General features: G+C 48.1%; 1 protein-coding gene and 1 long non-coding RNA gene across 2 annotated transcripts in view; one reads left to right on the top strand and one right to left on the bottom strand.

Annotated features, from left to right (window-relative positions):
* The window catches only part of DISP3 (dispatched RND transporter family member 3), a 100356-nt gene that overhangs the window by 18933 nt on the left and 57666 nt on the right, over positions 1-23757 (top strand). The window lies entirely within an intron of this gene.
* Positions 16825-19043, bottom strand: LOC135190521 (uncharacterized). Its single transcript, XR_010308556.1, has 2 exons — positions 18479-19043; positions 16825-17376 (listed from the first exon to the last, which is right to left on the bottom strand). It is a non-coding gene; the product is annotated as an uncharacterized LOC135190521 (long non-coding RNA).

Here is a 23757-nt window from a genome sequence, read left to right on the forward strand (position 1 = left end):
TAGAAGCCTCCCAGGGGAATCTAGCTGTGCATCCTGCTGGGCTTGAAAGCTACTGCATTCATTTTGTGTTTAAGTTGATGTTTTAATTAAACTGCCCCCTAATTATCTTAACTAGCTTTTAAATAATAACTTTCCACTGAACCATTCACACCAGCTGCTAATTGGCTCCCTTCTGTTTACATAGATCTGTCTGGCTCAGACAAATGTGGCAAGGGAATGGCAGGTAGGTCTGGGAATCATAGACTCCTAGAACGGGTTGGGTTGGAAGCAACCTGAAAGATCATCTTGTTACAACCCCCTGTCATGGGCAGGGGCACCAGAGGCTGTGCTCCCTTTCCATGCCCTGTCTGCTCTGTTTGCCTTCACAATAATGATTTGGATTCCAGGTGAAATGGAGATGACTGTTGCGGCAAGTGCTTCACCTTTGTTCATGTGCTGTGTGTGATGAGGGTGTTGTATGCTCATGTTTCCACTACTCACTGCATCTTCAGGGCATCTGATCACTGGCCCAGTGGCAAATGATCTTGTTTCTGTGTTCACCCAGTTTGGGCTAATTCACAGTGCATAATTACTGGGCCTGGCTGGGAGCAGGGTCAGGTCTTGGCACAGACAGTGGCATGAATAATGTATGCAGTGGCTTCTGCAAATAGCAGAGGTCACCACACAAGCTCAGTAGTTCATGGGCTCGCTGGGTCTTGTGCTCAGTAGGACTGGAAGGAGCAGTGTATCCAGAGTTCCAGGCATCCCTCAGCATGCTGCTCTGCCTGCCTTCCACTGGGCAGTACTTCCTGAGCTGGGAGAGGGCTGGTGGTGCCTGACTCTCTCCCATTGCAGCCATGCAGCCCATAACAACCTTCTGAGTCATGTTCTGTGGTGCTTGGCACGTTTCCCCACCCCCACCCAGCACAGACCCTACAGCTTGCTTGAGAAGAGCCCAAGGTGTGGCCATGACATCTTAGGTGGTGTTACAGAAATGTGTCTGTGTGCTGGGCTGGGCTGGGCTAGGTACCTGTGTTACTGGGTGTCACAGGAGTACTGCAGCTGGGGGTGCCTGCAGCCTGCATGTGCAGCCGCGCTGCTGAGCAAGTACATGGCTGCAGGCTTGTAGTTAGCACGGGGATCAGATTTGATTCAGCTCTCTGTGCTTGTGTTGTGGAAATGTTCTCTGCTGGGCTGCACTCCCAAGGTTCTGATCTATATGTTAGATCTCATGCAATCTTCCAGCCTGCTTTTCTCCTTCTTGTTCCCCTGCATGTGTTTAAAAACCTCTACCACAAAACCACCAAAACCTGCGTTCCTTGTGTCACCGAGGCAAAGCCATCTAGTGCCATTTGGAGATGGGAGCTAATTAGACTTTTATTACAATGTGTATTTGAAAACAATTAGAATTACAGTGCCAGCATGTGGCTAATTCAACCTCTCGATGGTGATTCAGTTAAGTTAGCAACTGGTGACTTGATTTAATTGCCAGAGTCCATGTGTGTGTGTGATCAGCCTTTGATCAAGTGCCACTGCAGCCAGCTGCCACCAGAGAAGGGGACACATACTCTGCAGTGCTCCTTAGGGTCATAGAGGGTGAGTCTGTCTAGATTCTGGGGGTATCAATGTGCCAGAGCCCTTGAACCTTTCTGTTGGGCCATGAGAAGAATGTACTCATGGTGTGTGACGTGCCAGATCTGGGTGGGCTGGACACAGCCTGTCCCTCACCTTGCCATCCACCAACATCTTCTGAGAACAGCAGAGTTGCTGGGTTGATGTTTGCACCCCTGTGTGCCTGCACCAGGCTGCAGGAGTGCAGAGATCACTCAGTGCAGATCTCTGCCACCCTTCTTTTGACTCAAAACTCCAGAAGGAACAGCCCTGAAATGATTGATGTGCTCTTGTTTCTGTGGTTTTCTGTAGCTCTGCAGAATGAGGCAGGACTGAGACCACCAATTTGCCTGACCTGAGACCATCAGCAAACCTTGGGGCAGTGATCACTGCTGGCTGACTAGAACCATTACCTGGAAGAGAGGCTTCCCCTTCATTGCTATTCCCCTGGTTCCTCTGGCATTTCTCCAAAGCTCTCTCTTGCCAGAGGATGTTGAGCAGAACATATTCTTGGAGATAAGTGATTCTCCCCCTGTGAGGAATTTACATTCAGCAATCTTCATCCACTCTTATTAATTTCCATGTCACAAGGCACAATAAAGGCCTTCATCTTCTACAGCTCCAAAGAGCAGAATTTTGCCTGCCTTGGAGGAGAAGCCTCCTTTTGCTATCATCACCATCTGTTTTCAAATAGACTGTCAGGAAATCAGATTTAGGTTTAGTTCAGCAGAGAAGATTTGCTGTTTGTCTGCAAATCCCTTTGCCTTTGTAAAGGCAGCTCTGTTTCACGTCATAGTTGTGACAAGTTTAACTGCAGCTGCACATCCATGTTCTACATCCTCTGTGTGGTTTCTCTAAACTGTGACTGATGAATCTGGAGCTCTGGCACGGGGGGAGCAGGAGGAAAAGGGCCACGTGTTTTGCAGGGCATGACTGGCACTTCTGTGCGTGGTCTCCCCAGCCTTCTCCTTTGAATTCATCAACAGGAGCCTTCTTTGGCAGCCTTTGTCTAGCTTCCAGTCCCTGCCTGGATTACTGCAGTGGTAACACAGGCTTTAAGCACCTTGCATGCACATCAGTGGCTGTAATTGTCAGTTAAAATTTGCTGCTGGAATGAAAGAAAGACCTTTGAAGGTATAAAAAACCCAAAGCTGGAGATAAGGAGCTGGTTTATATTGACTTTCATTCCAGAGACTGGAAGAAGAACATAGGCTTTTGACATCTGAGCAGAGCCTTTGTGCACCAAAAAAAAAGGCAGAATAACAGAGAAAGATACAGAGAGTGAGCAGGAGGAGAGTGGGGAGAATGGACAGAAAATAGAGTGGGGAAAGGAGAGGTTTCCTGTGATGTCAATTCTGTATTAACAGACATGAAGTTGCTTCTTCTAAGGGCACCTTCACAATTCCAGAGCAGTGCAGATGTGAGCACAATGGCCCTTCAGCATTGTGCTGGCACCTAAGGGGAGCTAGTGGGGCTTGTTCCACAACACACACAGATGTCTGATGAGAGAACTACCAATTTTTACATGCAGGCAAGAAAATGAATGGGATGAGCTTTGGTCCCGCTTTGTGCATCTTCAACAGAGCAGTGAGGCATTTCTTTTCCTAGGGTCTTTTAGTCAAGGATATGGGAAGACCTGAAGCTTTGATCTGCCCACTGCTCACCCTGGTGAGCTGTCCTTACTGATTTCAGTACGTAGAATATAGCCCAGAGTTAGCAGAGTTGAGAACTAGGGTAAATTGTTTTACTTTGACTCAGTAAATCAAGACTCAGGTGGAAGTTTTCCACTGAAATTACTGAACATTTTTGGCAGCAGATTCAATAGAATCAGGGTTTCACCTTAGCAGTCTCTCTGAAAGGTGCACTTAAAGCTAACCACAGGCTCTGGAGCTCTGTGAAGCAATGTCTGGCTGAAATGCTGCACGCTGTCCTGGCAGACTAGATTGCTGCAGGACCTTTAGAGCTGATAACATCTCAAAGTCGTCCAGAAGACCATTCCTTCATCCTTTTGATACTCTCTTCCTTTCCATCAAAATGTAGCCTCATTATTTTCAAGTATCTGCCAGTGAATTCCGAAGTTATGGAGCAACGTGAGTTACACTGAGCCATCAGTTGGGCCTCAGGATTTATTTCCATCCCTAACTCTCTGTACCTGTCTATTTTAACTCTTGCTGTGGCTGGAAACCAGAACATGCTGAGCAGAGCCTCATTCTTCTCAACCAAACCCTCACATTTTGTTTCCTCTTTCAGGGAGGCTGAGTTGAATTACAGCCTGCAGCTTCCTTACCTTTATTTAAGGCAAGCTTTGCTCATTTTCTCTGTTCATCAGTTTGAGCTATTAACACCACGTCCAGAAACAAAGGGACTTTGTGCCCGGCCAGGAGGCAGATTAACGAGGACGTTGGAGCTGTAGCACAAATGAACTTTGCCGAGGACACAAATCTTCTGAGAAGTGAAGTGAGTGCCAGGTGCTATCTACTGCTGTTATCCCAGAATGATGGAGGTACAAAGACTCTCTGGATTTTGCTGTAATGGAGAAGTGAGTCTTTGGGCAGAGTCTGATCCCTTTACAGCTTTAATGTTAGCAGAATTCTGGCCTGTCTGTCAGGTGCATTTGAGGAGCTCATCTTCTTTGTTAAAAAGACGCTGACACTGGTGAAAGGAAAGGCCTGGAGTTTCTTGGTTGCATCTCTTTCTTTTCAAGCAAACAAACCATTTCCATCTGATAGGATTTATAGGGGCACTTAATCTGGAGCCAGTCATGGTCTCCAAACCCTCAGCATCCAGCTGGCTTGCTGCAGCCAGTCTGGGAGCCTCAGAGAATCGTATCACCCCGGTCCCTTCTGCCGTGAGAGGCAGCTTGCTTCTCTTTACGATGTTCTCCCACCCTTTCAGCTTCCCTTGATTACTGTTTTCTTGAAATTAGCTCCTTAAAATTCTTATAGCCTATCTCCCAGACCTCCCAGCTGACACATCTATCTTATGCTGCTGTTCTCCTCCTTCATAAGAATTCACACAGAGCATGTGAAGCACTTCACATTTTGTTTGCTAATAAAGACCATGGAGGGATGTTAAACGAATAGAAACCAGCTTACATGGAGATGGGTTGAAAAAGATTACACTGCCATTGCCTCTCTGTGATTCATAAGCCCAACCCCCAGTCTGGTAATGGTTTAAAGCTCAATATTTCTAAGGAGAGAACAAGAAGTAGAGGTGGAAATGGAAAGCACTGTGATTTATAGGTGAGTGCACCAGCTGCCACCAGGCCAGCATTGCCTCCAGCTCCACCAGGCAGTGTCTTGGTGCATTTTTGTTTCCCCGTGTGGGAATAAACAATGTCATTTTGCCTCCTCCTTGCCTTTCTTTGTGATGATCCCCCTCCGAGGTATTGCTGGTATTTCACTCAGTGTGCTTTAGCCAATCTGGAGCACACAGACCTACCTGAAAACCTGAGTCACCGTGGAGATGGTTGGGTAAGGCCTGGCAGTTTGCTTATCTTTTCTTTAACATTCAGGGCAAAGCACCTGGAAATCATTCCCTCTGCCATGCTCTTCTCTCTTCACTCACTTTATTAATGAAAGATTTCTTTCTTTACTTTGTTATTTCAGCTTGTTGTTACCTCTCACATCACCTCCTGCATATGGTTTTCTCTTGGGCCACTCCTCCTACAAGTTCTGGCCTGCGTTGGTGCGTTGTGGAGTTGCCCTTTCCAAGGTGTTTTTGCTTTACTGACTTAGCCAAAGATGATTCTTTATTCAGCCAGAAGAAGAGGGAAAAGGGACAGCATCTGGGAAGCTTTATTTGTGCATATGTTTTTCTTCCCCAGTCTGCAGTTTGTTAACACCCTCTGCACGAGTATCTAACAGTCCTTCCCCTCCCTCCACCCCCCCTTCATGTGTGCCTATTGATGAGAGGAAAAATAGACACTGATTGGATGGTGTAGCTGATTAGCGAAACAAATGCTCTGCCAGCCTCAGCCCGGCTGGAGCTTTCTGTGTTGACCCCACACACTGTTTCTCTGCACATAGCAGATACCAGAATGGGCTGTATTCAAACTTGGCATAAATAGGCATGGCAAGTGCTGCTGATTTACACCACCTAAAGATGTATTTAGCCTGCAAGTAATGATGGATATCATCAAAACTCCTGATGTTCCTAGCAGAGTAGATTGTAATGAGAGCAGGATGGGCTGGGATCAATAGCATTTTGATTTCCTTAGGTCTGCAGTCCTGTAGTAAGCATATTTTTTTCATTATTATTCTTTCAAAACCATGGCTGGCAGCCAGAGTGGTTCCATGCACTGCTCTGAGCTCTCTGAGGTACTGAGTTGTGTCTCTTGGTTACTGACAGTGGCATGCAAGTCTCTGGTGGGACTGTACAAATTCACTACAGCCCTGACAAAAGTGGAAATATGACTCCCCAGATGCATTTTCCTAATCCCAAATAATGCAGCAGAGTCAGAAGCGACAAAAGAAGGCATACTCTGCCTTTTCAAACCAAGGCTTGCCTTCCCCGTGTCCCTGGGGATCTGGTGTTCTCATTGTCTCTAAAGGGATGGCAGCACTCACAGCCACAGGCACTGGATGCATAGGTGCTCATTTATCCCTCCAGATGAGACAAACGTGGAGAGAGCAGCAGGGGGAGCTGGCAGGGAAGATGCAATACTGCCATCTCCAACTGCTGAAGTTGAAGGCACATTTCTAGAAGATGTTCTCAAGACACAATTAGGGAGGCAATTAGAGAATCCTGTGAAGAACATCCTGGTAGCCCAGTATGCTGTGGGCAAGAAGCTGCAGAAGTGGCACCCTTCTGTCCGTGGCAGAGAGTAGGCATGGAGGCTGTCTGCTCTGCTTTTGACCACTGCCACAGTTTGGCAGGTCTCCAGTTCTGCAGAATGAGACTAATGAGAAGTGTGTTGATGGAAGTGCTTCTTCCAAAGGATTTGGGCAGGAGAAAGCTTTTGTCTAAGCTGAATCTTGGGCTGGCATTGTAGCACAGTGAGTCTGGCAGCTGCATCCTTCCTATAGCTCTTGTAGATGACGATGGCAGGTGGGATGCAGTGGGAGTGCAGGCACAGGAGGCTGCAGCAGGATGGGTGAGTCAATTGCACCCCAGATACCTGGAGACTGTGTGCAGCCCACACTGAAATTTGTGCTGCTGTTGTTACTGAGTGCTTCTGGAGAAAAGGAGGCACAGGGGAGACCTTCTACAACTTGGAGCTTGGAGCCCAGTGGGGGTTGGTCTCTTCTTTCTGGTAACAAGTGATAGGATGAGAGGAAATGGCTTCAAGTTGCACCAGGGGAGCTTTAGGCTGAACATTGGAAGAAAATTCTTCACTGAAAGGGTTCTCGAACACTGGAAGAGGCTCCCCAGGGAGGGAGCTGAATCCTCACCCCTGAAAGTGTTTAAAAGTCACAGAGCTGTGGTGCTGAGGGCCATGGTTTAGCACCAACCTTGGTAGATTTAGAGAATGGTTGGACTCAATGAACTTAAAGGTCTCTTCCAACCAAAACAAGGCAGTGATTCTATGACTCTGTGAAGCTGGCTCAAGAGCTCACACTGCAGGCAGACTCCAGTTGCACTGCTGGTGAAGGTGAGGATGAATCAGTGCCAGTTCCCGTTTTACAGGAGGAGGGAGTGCAGAATTCCACAGCAGTCACCACCAACTGGAATTATGTCAAGACACAGGCAGGACCGTGTACATTGTCTTTGTTGCTCCTCCATCAGGGGACCTGAGCAGCCTGAATTGTGTAACAATTACAGATGTAATAACTTGACAATGTTAAATGCCATTAATGACTGATCTAAGGGAACTTGCAAATGACTGTGTAGTTACACAGTGTTTGCAGCATAAATACCAATTAACGTTGTCGCTCTGGCTGTTTGTACTCAGTAGATTATATCTGGGAATCCCACAGAGTGGGAAGGAGTGTCAAACGATCTAACACAGGAGAAAAGGGTGAGAATAGAGAACTGGTAATTAAGGAAGTCTTGGTCTTCCCTGCGATACATCTGCTGAAGCAATAGGGATGCTCAGGAGTCATACTCAGAGACCTGAAAAGCTGTGTGTCTGTGTCCTTGCATGCGTCAGGCCATCTGTCCCCACCAACTCAGGGTAAAAGAATCACTGTGACAGAAATCTTTGCTTCATCTTGAGCTGCAGAGGTTGTGTTCTCGGAGTGAAAGGCTTGGGACTCTGGATTTTGCTCTCGGTGATGTAGACAGTAACTGTCTGCAGTACACAGCACATACATTTTTTTCAGCAGGAAGCTGGAACACGTTGGAGTGTAAAGATGCTTTTGGACTCCCCCCAGGGCTCACACTGAAGGCCAGTGAGTGGCTGCTACAGCCACAAGCCACTGTGCTCTGGGAACATCAAAGTGATGCACCAGCTCATGCACTGCAGCAGTTTGCATTCTGCCTGATGCAATAGTCAGGAAGATGTCACTCTCCTGAGAAGGGGAGGAAGCAGCCAGTTAGCCAGGGCTTGCTTCACAGGGAAGCTTGGGAAGAAGAGTTTATATTGCAGTGCAGGCAGAAATTGCTTATGGTGGGTTCCCCCCCCCCTTCCCTTGGCTATAGATGAGACCTGGAGAGGGGTACAGAGAGAGCAAGGGAAATGAACTGATATAATGCTGTACTGATCTTTGGTCGATAAACTTCTTTCTCATTGGGACCTACAGCAGCAGCAGGTGCAGAGTATGTTGTGCTGCAGGGCTCTCATCTGAACGGTGGGACAGCACATTTGCATAGTCTTTGCATCAGCAGGAGTGGAGGAATCCCAGTGAAATCGTGGTGTTTGTACTGGGATCAAAGACAAACAAATCTGCCCGACTTACGTCAGGAGCCTTCTTTACCCTAGTGACTACAGCAGCCCCGTGTTGCAGCTTCCACTTCTGCAGGTTGAAGGATGTCCTTTTCTTCAGTACAAGGCTTGGGGATTTAATTTCCTGGCCCAGTGGTAAACACTTTGTCCTTCTCTTCAGAGATAGGAGCCACTTTCCTGACTGGAATTCTTGATGTTTATGTTCAGCTCTAGGGTATGTAGAAGTAACACCAGCACGAGTGTTGGAGGCAACATCTTTTATGCCTGACCTGGTATCCTCATTTCCCGACGGCGACAGAAGTGATCAGGCATTTGCATTTGAGAGGAAGAAGTTGTAAAAGGAATAAACAAGTAGAAGTGTGGAGAGAGGGTTGCAATTTGCATGGAAGAGGCAGGAAGCAGAAGAGAGGAGAGGTGCAGTGGAAAATCAAAGTGACGGGGGTGGGGCATTAGGTGATGCAGATGGGCACCGGGAGTTCTTCCAAATCACATCAGAAGAGGACCTGTTCAGAATTCACACCTCAGCAACTGTTGCATTAAAAATCTGTCTAGCAAATAAGTCTCAGGTGAATACTGGCAGCAAAAGGCATGTTGTGGCCTGAAGTCAAAAGAACTAGACAGAGAGATGTGAATATCAAATACACATAAGAGCTGCAAAAGGCTTTAAATGTGGTGACGAGGACATGAGCAATGGAGAGCAGCACAGGAGAGAGCAGCACAGGAGAGAGCAGCACAGGAGACACTGCACTCTCTAAATGTGTCGGTCTCAGAGAGGTGAACAGCTGCCAAGGCAGGTGACAGCTTGATGGACTGTCACCTGAACTGACAGACAAATGAGCTCTTCTTACTATGGAAGATTTTGGTTTAATGATGTGCTGCTTTTTTCCTGTTTTCCAGACTCAGACAGGGTCGGTCTAAATTCTGATCTCTGTTAGATGTTTTTAGCTGTTTTCACTGAATCAAAAAGCCTTTCATGTCTCCTCAGAAGCAGGATTTGTCTCTAGCTCCATTGGTCTCACTGGAGCTGGTCATCTCTGAGTGGGGTCAGAAGGATTCTGTAGGCACCAATGCACAAGAGATCAGGGTTGCTCACATGGCCTGGGGACAGCTCTCTCACATGGCCTCAAGTAAGTGCAACCAAGCACCTCATTTTTCTTCTCTTTTCTTCTTTCTCCTTCATGGAGCTGAGGAGAGGTTGAACTGTAGTGCTAACCACTGATTCAGAAGACATTATCTACACTTCTGCTTTACTAAACTATCAGTTCTGCTCAAGGGTTGAAACCTTCTCCCTGCCAAAGCATGCCTCTTGCACTCAGTGTGCTGGCTGACAGGAAGAGCAGGCAGCTTTGGAAGTGCCTTGTTCTTCCTCAGCCAGGCCAGGCAGTGAGACCTCCTGGCCCCAGCAATTCCTGCAGCAGATTATCAGCACATCAGTGTTTTGTGGATGCTGTTATGTCTCTCTCCCAGACAGAGAAGTGATAGCAAGGAGGGGTATTGCAGCTGCCGAGGCTTCTGCTGTGTGAACAAGATAGGAGTTCTGCCTGGAGTCAGCCACCACAGTGGTGACTGTTCAGTTCCGTCCTAGCTAGGACGGGAGCTGAGCCATGCTTCAGTCTTGGTTTATTATTATAAGCTCACTCTGTTTGTTCTTTGTGTGTGAATTTAGCAATGTTGTTTGTGTTTAGCAAATATTTCTACCCTCCTGCAGAGTCATTTCATGGCAGGCAGCTCCTTAACTGGGTCTTGCCTCTGCCTTGGAAAGATGTTCTCTAGCAGCAATGATTCAAGGTTTACACCAGAGCTGCCAGTCCATATTTAGTCTCTGTCTTTTCTGCAAGCAGCTCCAGATGCTTATCTGCAGCTGTGATTCCACAATCATTGCACAAGATCAATCCAATCCCAGTTCTTCTGGCAGGACAAGTGGGCTTTTTGCACTCTGCTACCCTTGGCTGCAGTTCTGCTGAATGAGCCCATGGACGTAGCTCAGGTCTAAGTCACTTTACTCTTCCCGTCAGCTTACATGCTGCCTGTGGCAGGACAAGCAGCACCTAATCCAGAATGAAGTCAGTGCAGAGCAGATAGATAATGTACACTTTGCTTGGCAATGTGATGCTGTGTCCAAATCTGTCCTCTCAGCTGGGGAGAATGCAGAGTTTAAACAGAAGGGACCTTATGGAAGATACCTGGAAAGAGAGAGGGAGAATGGCCACATTGAAAACAGAATGGCAGAAGGAATTAGAGACAGGAAAGCAAACAGGACCTCAGAGTTCCCTTTAAAAAGCATAAACTGCCCTCAGCTCAGTGTGACTGCAGCAAAGGTTGCTTTTACTGAGTATTTATATAATTTTTTTTTGTTATTCTCACTACACAGCAACAGACAGGATTAGGATGGAGGCAGGAAATTCTTAGGACCATGCCAGATCTGACCTATGGTGAAGGAGAACAATAGGGGTGCTGCTCAAGGGTGGCAGAAAATGCAGGGACTGGGTGCAGGCAGGAAACCCACTCGTTTATTGTTCTTGTTCCATGGCCCCATACCAGACATCAGCAAAGACCTTTTCACTCTCCAAAGAGCAGGAAGTCATTTTGCAGCAGGGGAAACAGAGGCAGGGAGAGAGGAAGGCTCTGTTTCCAAATGAGGCTATCTGCTTTGGATGACTGTTTCCTCCCAAAACGTACAGCAGATCTGAGTGAGATCCTGCATGCTGCCAAAAGAGAGGCAGAAACAGAACCCAGGAGACCAGGCCGCCTGACCCAGGGGTGCAGTGTCACATCCCCACGGTACAACCGCAGCAGGGAGCGAGCTGCAGCTGGGCTGCCAGCTGAAATGGTTAAGGCAAGGAAACAGTCCCCCAACCCTTAATTATTTAGAACCAGAGTTCAATTTGCAGCTCCTCTGGCAGGTTTCTCTGGTCATCAGGGCATGGCAATGAGTCTTTCCCAGCAATCCAGCTATCGATCAATCCCTCTGCTGGCTCCTGTGTCACTCAGGGGTTGGAGAGAGCCCCATCTCAGGGCAGAAGCTGAGCAAAGGAGAATTTATCCCTGCTCTTAAACTTTACCTATCCTTCTTTCCTCCCCTTCCTCTCACAGAGAAGATAAAAATAAAGACACAAACTCAAAAAGAAAGAGTAATGGCTTCATCCTGCCCAGGGACTGTACGTGGAGATTTGGCTAGCTTGATTTGTAAGTGCTGCTGACTTGAACAAATTCATTTGATCATCTACACCTTGGCTGGAGTCAACTGCCAAATCCTTTCAGATTCCTTGGGATTTACAACAGATGCCAGATGAAAGATTTATCTGTGGCCTGCATGGCCGTTCAGACCTCTGCTGTCCCCAGAGGCATGGGACAGCATCTTTAACCCCTCAACTATTGTGCAAAGCTCTGAGAAGCCGTAGAGAGCAGCTGCTCCTACCCAGGACACAAGGATCATTTATAATGGAAGGAGGCCCTGAGCAGGAGCCTTTCCTTGGTGAAGGGAGAGATTTGTATGCAAAGCCTGGCCCTGGAGGAGCAGGGCAGCAGTGTGTAGGAAAAAGGGATGAATTCCGGGCAGCTTTCTCCTCCTCATCACACTTTTACCATGGCATAAAGGTTTGGGAGTAGAGGGAATAGCTTAGAGTTTATCAGAGCTTGTAAGCAGTGGCCAGGCTAGCTGAGCCATTACAAAGTCAGCTCCATTTCATGCCTTCCTTCCACCTTCTCTGCCCTGACTTTTCTGCTCTATTTGCCTGAAACGAACAGAGATGAAGTGAAACAACTGAGAGTCATTTCCTGTTTCATGATCAAGTCCTGGAGGGAGGATAGAGTGTTACTGTGTCTGGCTCTCACCTGTGGCCCTATGGCAAGGCAGCCTTGCCCTAGCAAGCACACAGAATCCTTCTGTCCCATCCAAGCGCCCACTTCCATGCAGCCTCCCCTCCTTCCTGCTCCTGCTATTCCTGTGCTTTCTACAGTTTCTACAGGCTCAAATCTGCCAGAGGTTGAATCTTCCCTGAGAATTCCAGAAGTGTACAAGACTGCACAGGGAGCCCAGATGTGATAAGTGAACTGATCCTTATGTACTTCCCCACTCAGCCCCAGAGGGATCCTGAGAACTCAGCGGGATCCTTGCCCAAACTCTAGGGAATAAGCAAAGAGGCTACATGGAGGAAAAGGTCAGCAGCATTCAGTTTGGTGAGGCTTTTTGCTTTGGGACACAGCTGTAGCTTGCATTGAAATTGTAAGGTAGATATACAAGATCCACCACCCCCACTGAGATGAGATGAGATATTGCTGCTGTTGAGGCTTCTGCCTTGTCATGCTGTGTGAAGAAGTTGGGAGTTTTGCCTGTAGTCACCCAGCAGTGGGAAGCCACCACACCCTGGGGCTGCATGAAGAGCACCCACCAAGCATGTCTCTTTGTGGAAGCTCTTTGCTGGTTGAGGAATTGTTCTGGCTCTAACTTTTAATCCTTCCCCTACAGGAGCTTCCAACTGGCACAGCTCATTCTTCCTGGTAGCTAAATGTGTTTTCAAACACTAGCCTGAAACTTAGCGGATGGTAATTACACTTTGACATTAATATTTAAAGCACAAACACAGTTAGCACGCTAATACTGTCCCCAAAGGCTACTGCTCATTTAAGTTTCATCCTTATGAGACTTAATTATTGTCAGGGATGAATCCTGAAAGGCAAGAAATATCACAGCTCAAAGACTAAACATTCCCTTGGTTATTAGAGCTACAGGATTTGGGCACAGAGTGTGGGAAGGACCTTGGCTGTGGTGGTAACAGCCATGCTGCTGTGAAAGTCTGGTGAGCTTTCAAATCCTAAAACCTGATTTTAAATGACTCTGAGATTTCTTTGTTATCCAGAGATCTAAATGTGCACTTAGTTTAGCCAAGAAATAACTTCAACTTAGATGTTGTGTGGTACAGATGGAGAAACAGCAGCGTTTAAGGGCCTGACCTGAGGCAGCATCAAGACTCTGTAGTCTTAACCTTCCCCGCTCTGAAGAGGTGAGAGTAGCAAGTGGCTGATGTTTCAAGCCTGCTGCTTAGCTATTTCTCCAACAGAAACCCTTTCTAGACCGTTAGTAGGAAAGAACCCTAGCACCATACATCTTCAAATCAGTTTGTGCATCTCAGTTTAGTTCTCAGGATATGAAGATCTTGCTGGCCACTTTAGACGTTTTGTAGCAGTCTGAAACCCTTTGTGGCACAATGAAGAATCTGCTGGAGCAAACACCAGTAAAAAAGTGAAGAGCTTCTGCTGGTGCAGCTCCAGAAGCATCAAGAGACTTTAGCTAAACACCATTGACTTGATCTTCAGTGAGGTGTTGAGGAGACAGGCTGCTCTTGGCAAAAGCTCTTGCTCCCAGAGTTGTCACAGGAGATGTATGAACTCAGCAAGGTTTTGCCCTGAAAACCAGAGGGTGTTGGAGGCCTTTATTGGTTAGCAGTCATGGCTTCTCGTCCTTAGCAGCCTTCAGAGGAAGGCTTCGATCAGAGCCAAATCGGGTGCAGGTCAGAGGCTGTTTTTCATGCTGCATTAAAAGAAGGTCAATGTGGTTAGCTTCGCTCATGGCTGGAGAGCATCAAGGGCAGAGCACGTGTACACAGGTGACTCCTTCAGTTCTCCTCCAGCTGAACTTTGCTGAGCACCTCCCAGTTTTGGAGTGGAAACAGAAATAGCCACACTGATAATGAGCTGAAGTTGCCAGTTCCACCTGGCTTAGCAACAGCAGCAACAGTGGCTTCTTTCCAGTCTTCTGAAGGCAAATCAGGATTTCCCAGAGGTCTGATAAGAACTGAATCCAGCTTGAAATTTGCCACCTTCTGTTTGGAATTGGGTCTTGGACAACGTTGCACTGTACCCAAGCTTACTTCAGAATTTTGCGAGTCTTGGCAATCCTCTGGCTCAGCCTGGAATGAATTCTAAACCTGAGGTTGTACCCCAACATATGTGAGCCTTCCTACTTTGAGATGTAGTTATTTACATGTTTCACAGCCCTCATTAAAATCGTAGCCAGGAAGCTGAATTGTGAGTTTCTCTCTTTGTCTCAGCCTCTGTGCCATGCTGGCTACTTAGCAGAGATATTTTATGTGGTGGGAAACTCAGAGCTCATGGAAGGAAAGAAATCTTTTGACATGTAACTAGATTAATTACGAGCTTCTTTAACAGCCTGGAAACCTTTAATGAAGGACAGTGCAGACTCTACCACCTGTGTCCAAGGCAAGTCTGTGTCCATCTGCTCTCTCAGCCTAGAACTAATGAGTGCATTAGCTTCCAGAGAGAGATTCATAAACTTCCACTGGTGGAGGATGCCCTGAGCTGTTGCTGTTTAAATAGTGGCCTCCAAAGATTGCTTAGCCAACTGTGCTCCATTTCATTTAGAGAAACCCATCAGAAGGCTGTCATAATTCACCCAAAGGTGTGTGATTTTTCTGGGAGTAATGGCTGTGCTGTAGTAGATTAAATCCATCATTTACATTGCTCAGGGAGCAGGATACTGAGCTCCCTCCTACTGCTCTGGCAGGTGATTTAAAGAACTAGGAATCCAGGGACAGTGGGCATGAGAGCTGTGTCTCCTCTGCACAAACCCATGATATGTGTAGGATGCTGGAGCACCAGAGTGGCCATTTGTATGTTGATGGAAACACTGACCCAAAGAGCAGTGAAACCAGGAGGGTGTTAAGGATTTGAGCAAGGAAGCACAAGGGGCAAGACCAGAAGTCACAGGTCCTACTCTGCTTCCACTTTTCCCAGCATGGAAGACTTCTTTCCATGCTGCCACAGCATTGCATTAATTTTCTCCATATCCTTCTAGTCAAATTAGATTTGTCCTCCCTTTGAGTGTCTAATTAGTCTCTATTTAACATGCAAGTGCGATGTTTTAAATGAGAAGCCTTGATTTGTGGAAGGAGGCATTGACGTTCAATCTATATTTAAATTCATGGGCAAACAGCCTGTGGACTGAGATAGAAGCTGACAGTCATTGAAGTCCCCGTGGAGGCTGCAGTGAGAGCCTGACTCACTGGTGTGTTTGCCCCATAAACTGATGGGATAAATGCAGATTAATACAGGGCTGACTCAGACACTCCGACTCGTGTTGTTTGCCTGGCCTAGAGATGGGCTGGACACCTTTGTGTGCCTGCTGTGCATGCCCTCACTTGTTTGGGTCAGATCTCAATTCACTGCAGACCTGAACTATTTTCTGTGCATTTTTCTCCTTTTTAAGCACCAAGCCTCAACATTTTCCAAGCAGCTCTTTGGGACTTCTGCCATGTGAGTCCTCTTGGGGACAGCATTGGCCATGTACCATGTTCTGTGTGCAAGAGATCCCACAGCATCTTGGGCTGCAGCTCTCAGGAACCATGGTGGGTTTTGGCAGCTGGCAGTTGGGGAAGGGTGATGAATTTCCCTCTTGTGTTGTCTGATGCAGTACTATGCCCTGTGAAGCTCGTTGAGCACTTGCTCCTTCACTGGTGCACTGCTGTGCCCCGTGAAGCTCGTTGAGCACTTGCTTTTTCACTGGTGCAGTGCTGTGCCCTGTGAAGCTCCTTGAGCACTTGCTCCTTCACTGGTGCAGTGCTGTGCCCTGTGAAGCTCGTTGAGCACTTGCTCCTTCACTGGTGCAGTGCTGTGCCCTGTGAAGCTCATTGAGCACTTGCTCCTTCACTGGTGCAGTGCTGTGCCCTGTGAAGCTCGTTGAGCACTTGCTTCTTCACTGGTGCAGTGCTGTGCCCTGTGAAGCTCGTTGAGCACTTGCTTCTTCACTGGTGCAGTGCTGTGCCCTGTGAAGCTCATAGAGCACTTGCTTCTTCACTGGTGCAGTGCTGTGCCCTGTGAAGCTCGTTGAGCACTTGCTTCTTCACTGGTGCAGTGCTGTGCCCTGTGAAGCTCGTTGAGCACTTGCTCCTTCACTGGTGCAGTGCTGTGCCCTGTGAAGCTCGTTGAGCACTTGCTTCTTCACTGGTGCAGTGCTGTGCCCTGTGAAGCTCGTTGAGCACTTGCTCCTTCACTGGTGCAGTGCTGTGCCCTGTGAAGCTCGTTGAGCACTTGCTCCTTCACTGGTGCAGTGCTGTGCCCTGTGAAGCTCATTGAGCACTTGCTTCTTCACTGGTGCAGTGCTGTGCCCTGTGAAGCTCGTTGAGCACTTGCTTCTTCACTGGTGCAGTGCTGTGCCCTGTGAAGCTCGTTGAGCACTTGCTTCTTCACTGGTGCAGTGCTGTGCCCTGTGAAGCTCGTTGAGCACTTGCTCCTTCACTGGTGCAGTGCTGTGCCCTGTGAAGCTCGTTGAGCACTTGCTTCTTCACTGGTGCAGTGCTGTGCCCTGTGAAGCTCGTTGAGCACTTGCTCCTTCACTGGTGCAGTGCTGTGCCCTGTGAAGCTCGTTGAGCACTTGCTCCTTCACTGGTGCAGTGCTGTGCCCTGTGAAGCTCGTTGAGCACTTGCTCCTTCACTGGTGCAGTGCTGTGCCCTGTGAAGCTCATTGAGCACTTGCTTCTTCACTGGTGCAGTGCTCTGTGAAGTTTCTTGAGACTTGCTTCTTCACAAAGGCAGAAGGCTGAAACTGCTCCCTGTCGCCCTGTAGATGCTGCTAAGAGGAGAAATGGGGAATTGCTGAAATGAGCACTGTGCCAAGGGTTCCCATTTTTCAGCACTGGAACTTTGTGCAGAGTGAGTTTAATGAGTTTTAACTATGAGAGAAGGTGAGTTTTTGTTGTTGCTGTTGGAGCTGATGTTCTCCTGGAGGCTGTGATGCTAGCACTAATGCAAAGGACTGTACAGCAGAGGCCACTTGTTCTACACAACCTTTATGGTGGGTAATACACAACTTTCAGAGCGTGGTCACTGGCTCCTTATTTGTTAGCCAGCTGGGTGCAGACGGATGCCTGGGTGGCAGACTGGTGGTGTTTGAGGTGCCAGTGACCCAGCAGCAGCTGGAACAGGAGTCAGGACAATGAGGCAGCCTATAGAAATGAAAATGAGAGAGTATGGTTTTAAATCTCGCTTTGTAAGAGACACATCACCGTTTGTGAGGGGCAGAAGTTAGGGTTCCCCCTTGCATGGATGTGCCTAGTGCTTTACAGGAAACACCGAGCATTTTCCAAGACCTATTTCTTCAGTAGGTGGGTGAGAGGCGCCCTGGGAATACTGATAATCAACCCAGCTCCAGGCGGGGCCCAGCTCCGTTACAGCACCTGATTCTATTTAAGCAGTTGGGTTTGTTGTGACACAAAATCCCATTGATGGCTCTGAGAGAGACTTGCCAAGAGATAATAAAGAATAAAAGTAGAAGAGTGTTCATCTGCAATTACCTTGGCTCTTTTGGTAACAAAAGAATGAATAATTCTGCATGCAAGAGAAGCCACGCAGGGATTAATTTAGCCTGCAGCTTGTTTTTTTTGGTGAGTCCTCTGCACATTTTTCTTTTCAAAGTCTATTTTGCTGCTCTCTATTTGCAAAGAGAGATTGACCATGACACAAGAACGAGCGCGGGGTGCTTTTAGGAGTAGCCTGGCATGGCTTGTTTATCCTTTCATGTCAGAAGCATGCAGGATAGGACTCTCTGTCTAGTCCTTTAGTAATTCCCTCCTCTTCTTGATTACTTTCCCCCCTCTTCCTGAAAATTACTACAGTAAAGTTGCATAGGAGCAGAGATGTTCTCGGCCAAAGAAGCTTTCTGTGCCAAGGCATGAAAAGGAAAGAGGAAAGAATATCAGGAGTTAAGATGGAAGTGGTGATACGACCTTAAATCTAGTGTCATCCACAGCAATGCTTTAATTTATTCAATCAATTCCAGGGCCCTTAGGCTGGGAAAGGATAACGCTGGGATATTAAATCTGTCCCTCTCTCCAATCTGTCACTGCTGTGTCGGAGCACATTGATTCTTCTAGTCCTGTTTTATTAACTGTCTCCTCAATGTGGCCTCTCAGTCTGTCACACACGAACCTGCAATTGCTGGCTGAGTGCAAGACCCCTGGAAAACCTCTGGCTTCCCTGCTGGCCCCATTTCTCAGCCCTGTCTGTGCAGATGTGATGACCTGCTCTTACCGTGTGTCAGCCACGCACCTGCAAACTGCCAGACCAGATTGGGCTGCTTTGTCTTCTCCTCTCTCACAGATTAGTGACATGTCACCAGAAAAGATCACTCTACCTAACTAACTGTGGTGTGCTACCCATGGCATGAGAAAGAGTGGTCTGAGGGATGATCCTTCTGGATCCTCTGCATGATGGAGCGTGGCCTGCAGGGTGGGAGCTGACTGGCCTTGGCTTCTGCCTGCAGAGTAGTTAGTGTAACTGCACCTGCCACTCCTGCCCTTCCAGCTTGCAGCTGTGCTGGGCCCTGGGGCAGCCTCTCTCAGCAAGTGGCTGCCTGGGGCAGCAAAAGCCTGAACAGTTGCTGACTGTGTAAATAGCTGGGAGCTGAAGGGCAGGCACTTCCCAGTCTCACTAAAGTGTCAAAGCACCTAAGGCTGGGCTGACTTCCCCTAAATTGTCTCATGCTTGAGAGTGAAATAATGAGGGCTAAACTCATCCCCCCTGTAGCTTGCTTAGTATGGATTCAGATCCTTTTTAAAGCCAAGCCTACTTGTAAGCATCCTGTGGATTAGTTTCTAAAGGTACTAGTGCTGGTCTCACTGGTTCTTTGGATGTCCCCCTCAGTGGCCAAAGCTAGCATACATTTATGCCTCTGCACGGCATTGCCTCAGTGACTACTGACCCTCAACAGCACAAAGTCATGAACATTAAAGCTGGAAACAACATTCTGATCCCCTGCTCTGGCCTTCTGCCTAACAGAAGCTGAAGACTCTAGCCCAGGCTGTCTGTCTCCTCACCTGGGACTGACTCATACTAATAAAGCCTGGGTGGGGCACTCAGTGCCATGGTCTGGTTGATTGGATAGGACTGGGAGACAAGTTGGGCTGGATGAGCTTGGAGGTCTCTTCCAACCTGCTTGATTCTATGATTCTAATCTAGGGTCCAGAAACTGCCAGAGCTGAAAAATCTACAAGATGTCTTTTGTACAAGTTGAAATGAATCAGATTAATCAGAGAAGTAAACTGCCCAGGGAGCTCAGCAGAGTGAGGGAGCTACACCTGCACAGCTCATGTCACATCATGAGTGAGTGGCTGAAAGTCCTACCTAACAACCATTGCCACAACGGCTTCATCTTGTCCTGGTAAGGGTTTGGAGGGAGGTTAAGGTGCCCATAATCCCCTTCCGAGCTGCAGTACCCAAACCCACTTGCAGCTCTGAAAATGCCAGACCTTTGGCTGCCTCCTGATTCTGTTACCCACAGCCCCAGGGTGTGTGAGGGATGTATCCTAAGGACTGCAAAGCTGGGTACTGGCAGTGGCCTCCTTCAGAAAGCTGCCGAGTTCCCAGCATTACTGAAATCTGTCTGTTGTACAGGGAGGTTCTTTTCCCTTCTGAGTAATTGAGCCACCTCTTTCTTGATTTATTTGCCCATAAAATTCCAGGTGTTTTTGGCACCATTTCTTTCCCCTGTAGAGTGAGCAAATATTTAGCAGCAAATCCTCACCTTAATTTCATTAATTATCCGCAGGGGCTGGAAGCCTCTGAAATAATGTCTGATTTTAATAGAGATCTCACAAGCAAAATAAGCTCCTGGTGCCTCCACTTCTTTCAAAGGTCTTTTTCTCCTTTCACTTTGCATCTGGTATTAATTCTCTCTTCTTCACTTTCCAAGGACTTCCAGGTTTCTTTGTTCTCATCTGAGATGGAGAAGAATAAGTAATTGTGTTTCATTACCATGTGCAATACAGTCTGATCTGGGCTAAGTTTCTCATTCACACCAATAAACAATGAAGTCAAGTCCTTAATTCAAGCCAGTGAGTTTTCTTGTTAGTGCCTGCATGCATAATTATCCGTTGTGTCTGTGGAGATCAGGTTGGAAAGAAAGAAGCCATCTTGCTTTGCTGTACACATCCTGGCATGAATAATACATGGAGGGGGGAAAGGAAGTGGAGAGGAAACAGCTGACTAAAGGCTTTCTGAAAAGATCCTATTCAAGATGCAGATTCCAGGACCCAAGAGCAGCTGGGAAATCAAGGTTTGGTTTTCTAGACCAGTCCCTGCTGCCTGTGGTTCTTGTGAAGCTGAGTCTCACTTGGCTGCTCTGTGACAGTCCTGCTGCATGCTGCTCCCCTTACCTCCCTCCTGCTGCTGCATTGAGAGGGAATGAGCACAATAAAACCAAAGCATTGCATGAAAAACAAAATACTCATGGTGGTGGAGGATGGTGCTGAGTGTCCAGATCCCTGCTAGTTTGCTGATACAAACACTCTGAAAGCAGAGTTGCCAAGGGAAGATACCAGAAGAGCCAAGCAGGAGGAGGCCAGTTTAGGGCAGGGTCTGCTCATTGAGGGAAAACATCACAGGTTAGGGATTTCTCTCAGCAGTCTGGCACTGGTAGGGGAGAACTCCAGGTGACTGAAAAGGCCATTTGTCTTCTGATACAATCTGGCCATCACCTTTACCTTCTTGTCATCCCTGCCTTCTGCAGTCATTCAGCCAGGGCCTACAGTGGTGTGCTTTGGGAACAGACTGGATCTGTGAAAACAACGATGCCCAGGTCCTGAAGTCCATCTGGGCCTGAAATTGGCCACCTCACTCTGCATGTGTCGTTGTGTGTTTTGGGGGACCCAAGCACTGCCACTCCCAGAGTAAGCAGCACCATCTGATGCATGGTTGTATGCTAGCATCACTGCCTCTTAATTTAGAGACTCTGTTCTCTGAGTGTGCTGCTTGCAGCCTGTTGCAGCAAAGAAGATTTTAGTCTGGCTGTGCTTTTGGTTGCAGGCATCAGCCCTGGACAGTCATCAGCCTCAGGAAGCCAAGCAGGGTAAGCTGTCAGATGGAGGCTCTCTATGGCATCTCAGGGAAATGAAGTGTTTGTTTTACTAGATCGAAGGGTAATCCATAGCTCTGGGCATGGAAGCAACTTAGTAGCACTCTTCCATCCAAGCCAGCTTGAAATTCAAGCCCAGCATGCCATTGGGTTGTGGAGAATGCACATGTCCAGGACAGACAACCTCTCTGTCATGACCAGCTGCTGAGAAGCTGTAATACTGTTTTTCATCATCTCAGAGATGTGTCCAACTGCAGAGCATGTAATTACATCCTGCCTGTCTGTGCTTTCCCCTTCCCACTCCTGGCTCCCACAGTGGGGAAACTGGCACAGCTCCTCTCTTCTCAGTGGCAAACCCTTGCCTTGTTTCAGCGGAGCGGGGCCAGACCCAGGCAGCGCAGACATCGCTGCGTGTCACATCCTCATGTGCAAGTTAAGTTAAGCTGTGCTCCTCCCTGGACGTGGCCATGCTGCAGGGAGCAGTGTTCCTGTTAGCATCCACAGAGCCTTGCTCCTGAAGTCAAGAGGAGCCTCCACTCTCTCCTGTGGAGCCTTTTGGGCAGCCTGCTTGGGTGCTGCCCTGCTCCAGCAGCATTGCTCACAGCCTCTGACTCCATCACTCCATTACAGATTCCAGACTTGTAGCACCTCGAAATGGGAACCCTGTTTATGTCTCAAAAGGTGACTTGCAGTCGTTTAGAAAGCAGAAGCTGATGCTCTCTTTGTGCCTCTCTGCTTGTCCATCCTTGTCCTTTTCCAGAAACATCCATCCCTCAGCCAATCCAGCCCCGTGCTGCTGCACCCAACTCCCAGGCACAGAGGTGAGCTGAGTCCTGCCGCTGCTTCCCCAGGGGGAGGAACGAAGCTCTCCATTGACGGAGGTCCGTTAGGCAAGCACAGGAGGCTGCTCAGGGCACTGCTGGGTCTCCAGAGAGGCAAACTGGTGGCTATCGTAGCAAATCAATCTCTCGTACATAAAATAGCACTGTAAACAGGGAACACATTTCTCATCTAGTCACTATTTCTCCTGGGACAAACAGGCAGATCAGAAGTTCCAGGAGAACGAAATACATCTTGCAGAGGATGAATCGATGTGCTCGGTTGTGGGGAAGAGCAGGGCATGGACTGTGTGCGGGTGAAAGGGGTGAGAGCTGCTATCGTCTGCTCTCCGAGCCCCATTAAGTACGTTCCACGGAAGAGTCCGTGGGGGAGGAGGCTCTGCGAGCAGAGGGCGAGGCAGCCCGGAGAAGGGAGGAATTAGGCTTCCTTGGGCGAGTCTTTTTGTTATCACCCCTGAGAGCAGTGCGTGGTGCGGGGGGAAGATGCGGCAGGTTTAGGGAGTTTTAGGTGGGAAAAATCCCTTCCATAGGAAACGCCTGGAGACAGCATTTCAGGCAGCGTGAGCAGGAGAGCCCAGTCACTCGCGGAGTGCTTGTAATTGGTGACAAAGGCAGAGGAAGGACAGTCCCTCAGTCAGGGCAGTAAGCCCAGAACTGGGAGCACGCTCTGAGTGCCACGGGGAAATGAGGTACCAGATCCACCCAGAGTAAGCAGCTGCTGCCTCTCATCTCCTCTCCTACAGGTATTTGCTGGCTTGCCTGGGGGGTTGTGTTGTGGTTTGGGGTTTGGTTTTTTTTTTGTTTGTTTCTTTGTTAATCTGAATTTCATTTTCCCACACATGGAATGAGAGATATTAGCAGAGAGGCTCTGGGGACTAAATCCATCAGCCATTAACACAGCTCACAAACATCCTGGCAGCAGTGGGTGGGCAGATAGGTAAGCAGGTAGTGAGAGATAGAGAGGAGCAAACATGCAAACAGATCTCTGTGTGCTGTGTGGTTTGCTTCTAGAGCTTATCTAAGACTCACTCTTGCAAGTCCCTTTCTGAATTTCTGCTCTCATCAGGAAGTGAGCCTGTGGGCTGGGTCCGGCCGGGGGCACACTGACATTTGAAGGCTCCAGTGAAGGCAGCTATTTGCTTGTTTGTGCTTGTGGAACTCCTTGTGGCTCTATCAGGTGAAATGGAGAATTGCAGCAGTCGATGCAATCAACTGACAGCAAAGTAGGGTCCTGAAGCAGCACATTCCATAGGGCAACAGCACACCTCAAGTGAAAAATGATGGCTAACATCTGTTTCTACACCTTGAAGGGATGGAAAAGAATCATAGAGTCACAGAATCATTTCAGTTGGAAGACTTTTAACGTCATCAAGTCCAACTGTCAACTCGACACCACCATGTCCCAAACTATCATGCTTACATGTTTTTTAACACCTCCACCACCTTCCTGGGCAGCCCATTCCAGTGCCTGACTGCGCCTTCATTAAAGACATAGTTCCTAATATCCAACCTAAACCTCCCCTGGCACAACCTGAGGCCACTTCCCCTGGTCTCGTCGCATAGGCGCCTCTGTGCCTAGAACATGTTCCTAATTGTCCCAGTTGCAGCCCCCGAATTGAATTGCCTCGTTGGGTCAT

This window comes from Pogoniulus pusillus, chromosome 36 (assembly GCF_015220805.1).
Source record: "Pogoniulus pusillus isolate bPogPus1 chromosome 36, bPogPus1.pri, whole genome shotgun sequence".
Lineage (NCBI taxonomy): Eukaryota > Metazoa > Chordata > Aves > Piciformes > Lybiidae > Pogoniulus > Pogoniulus pusillus.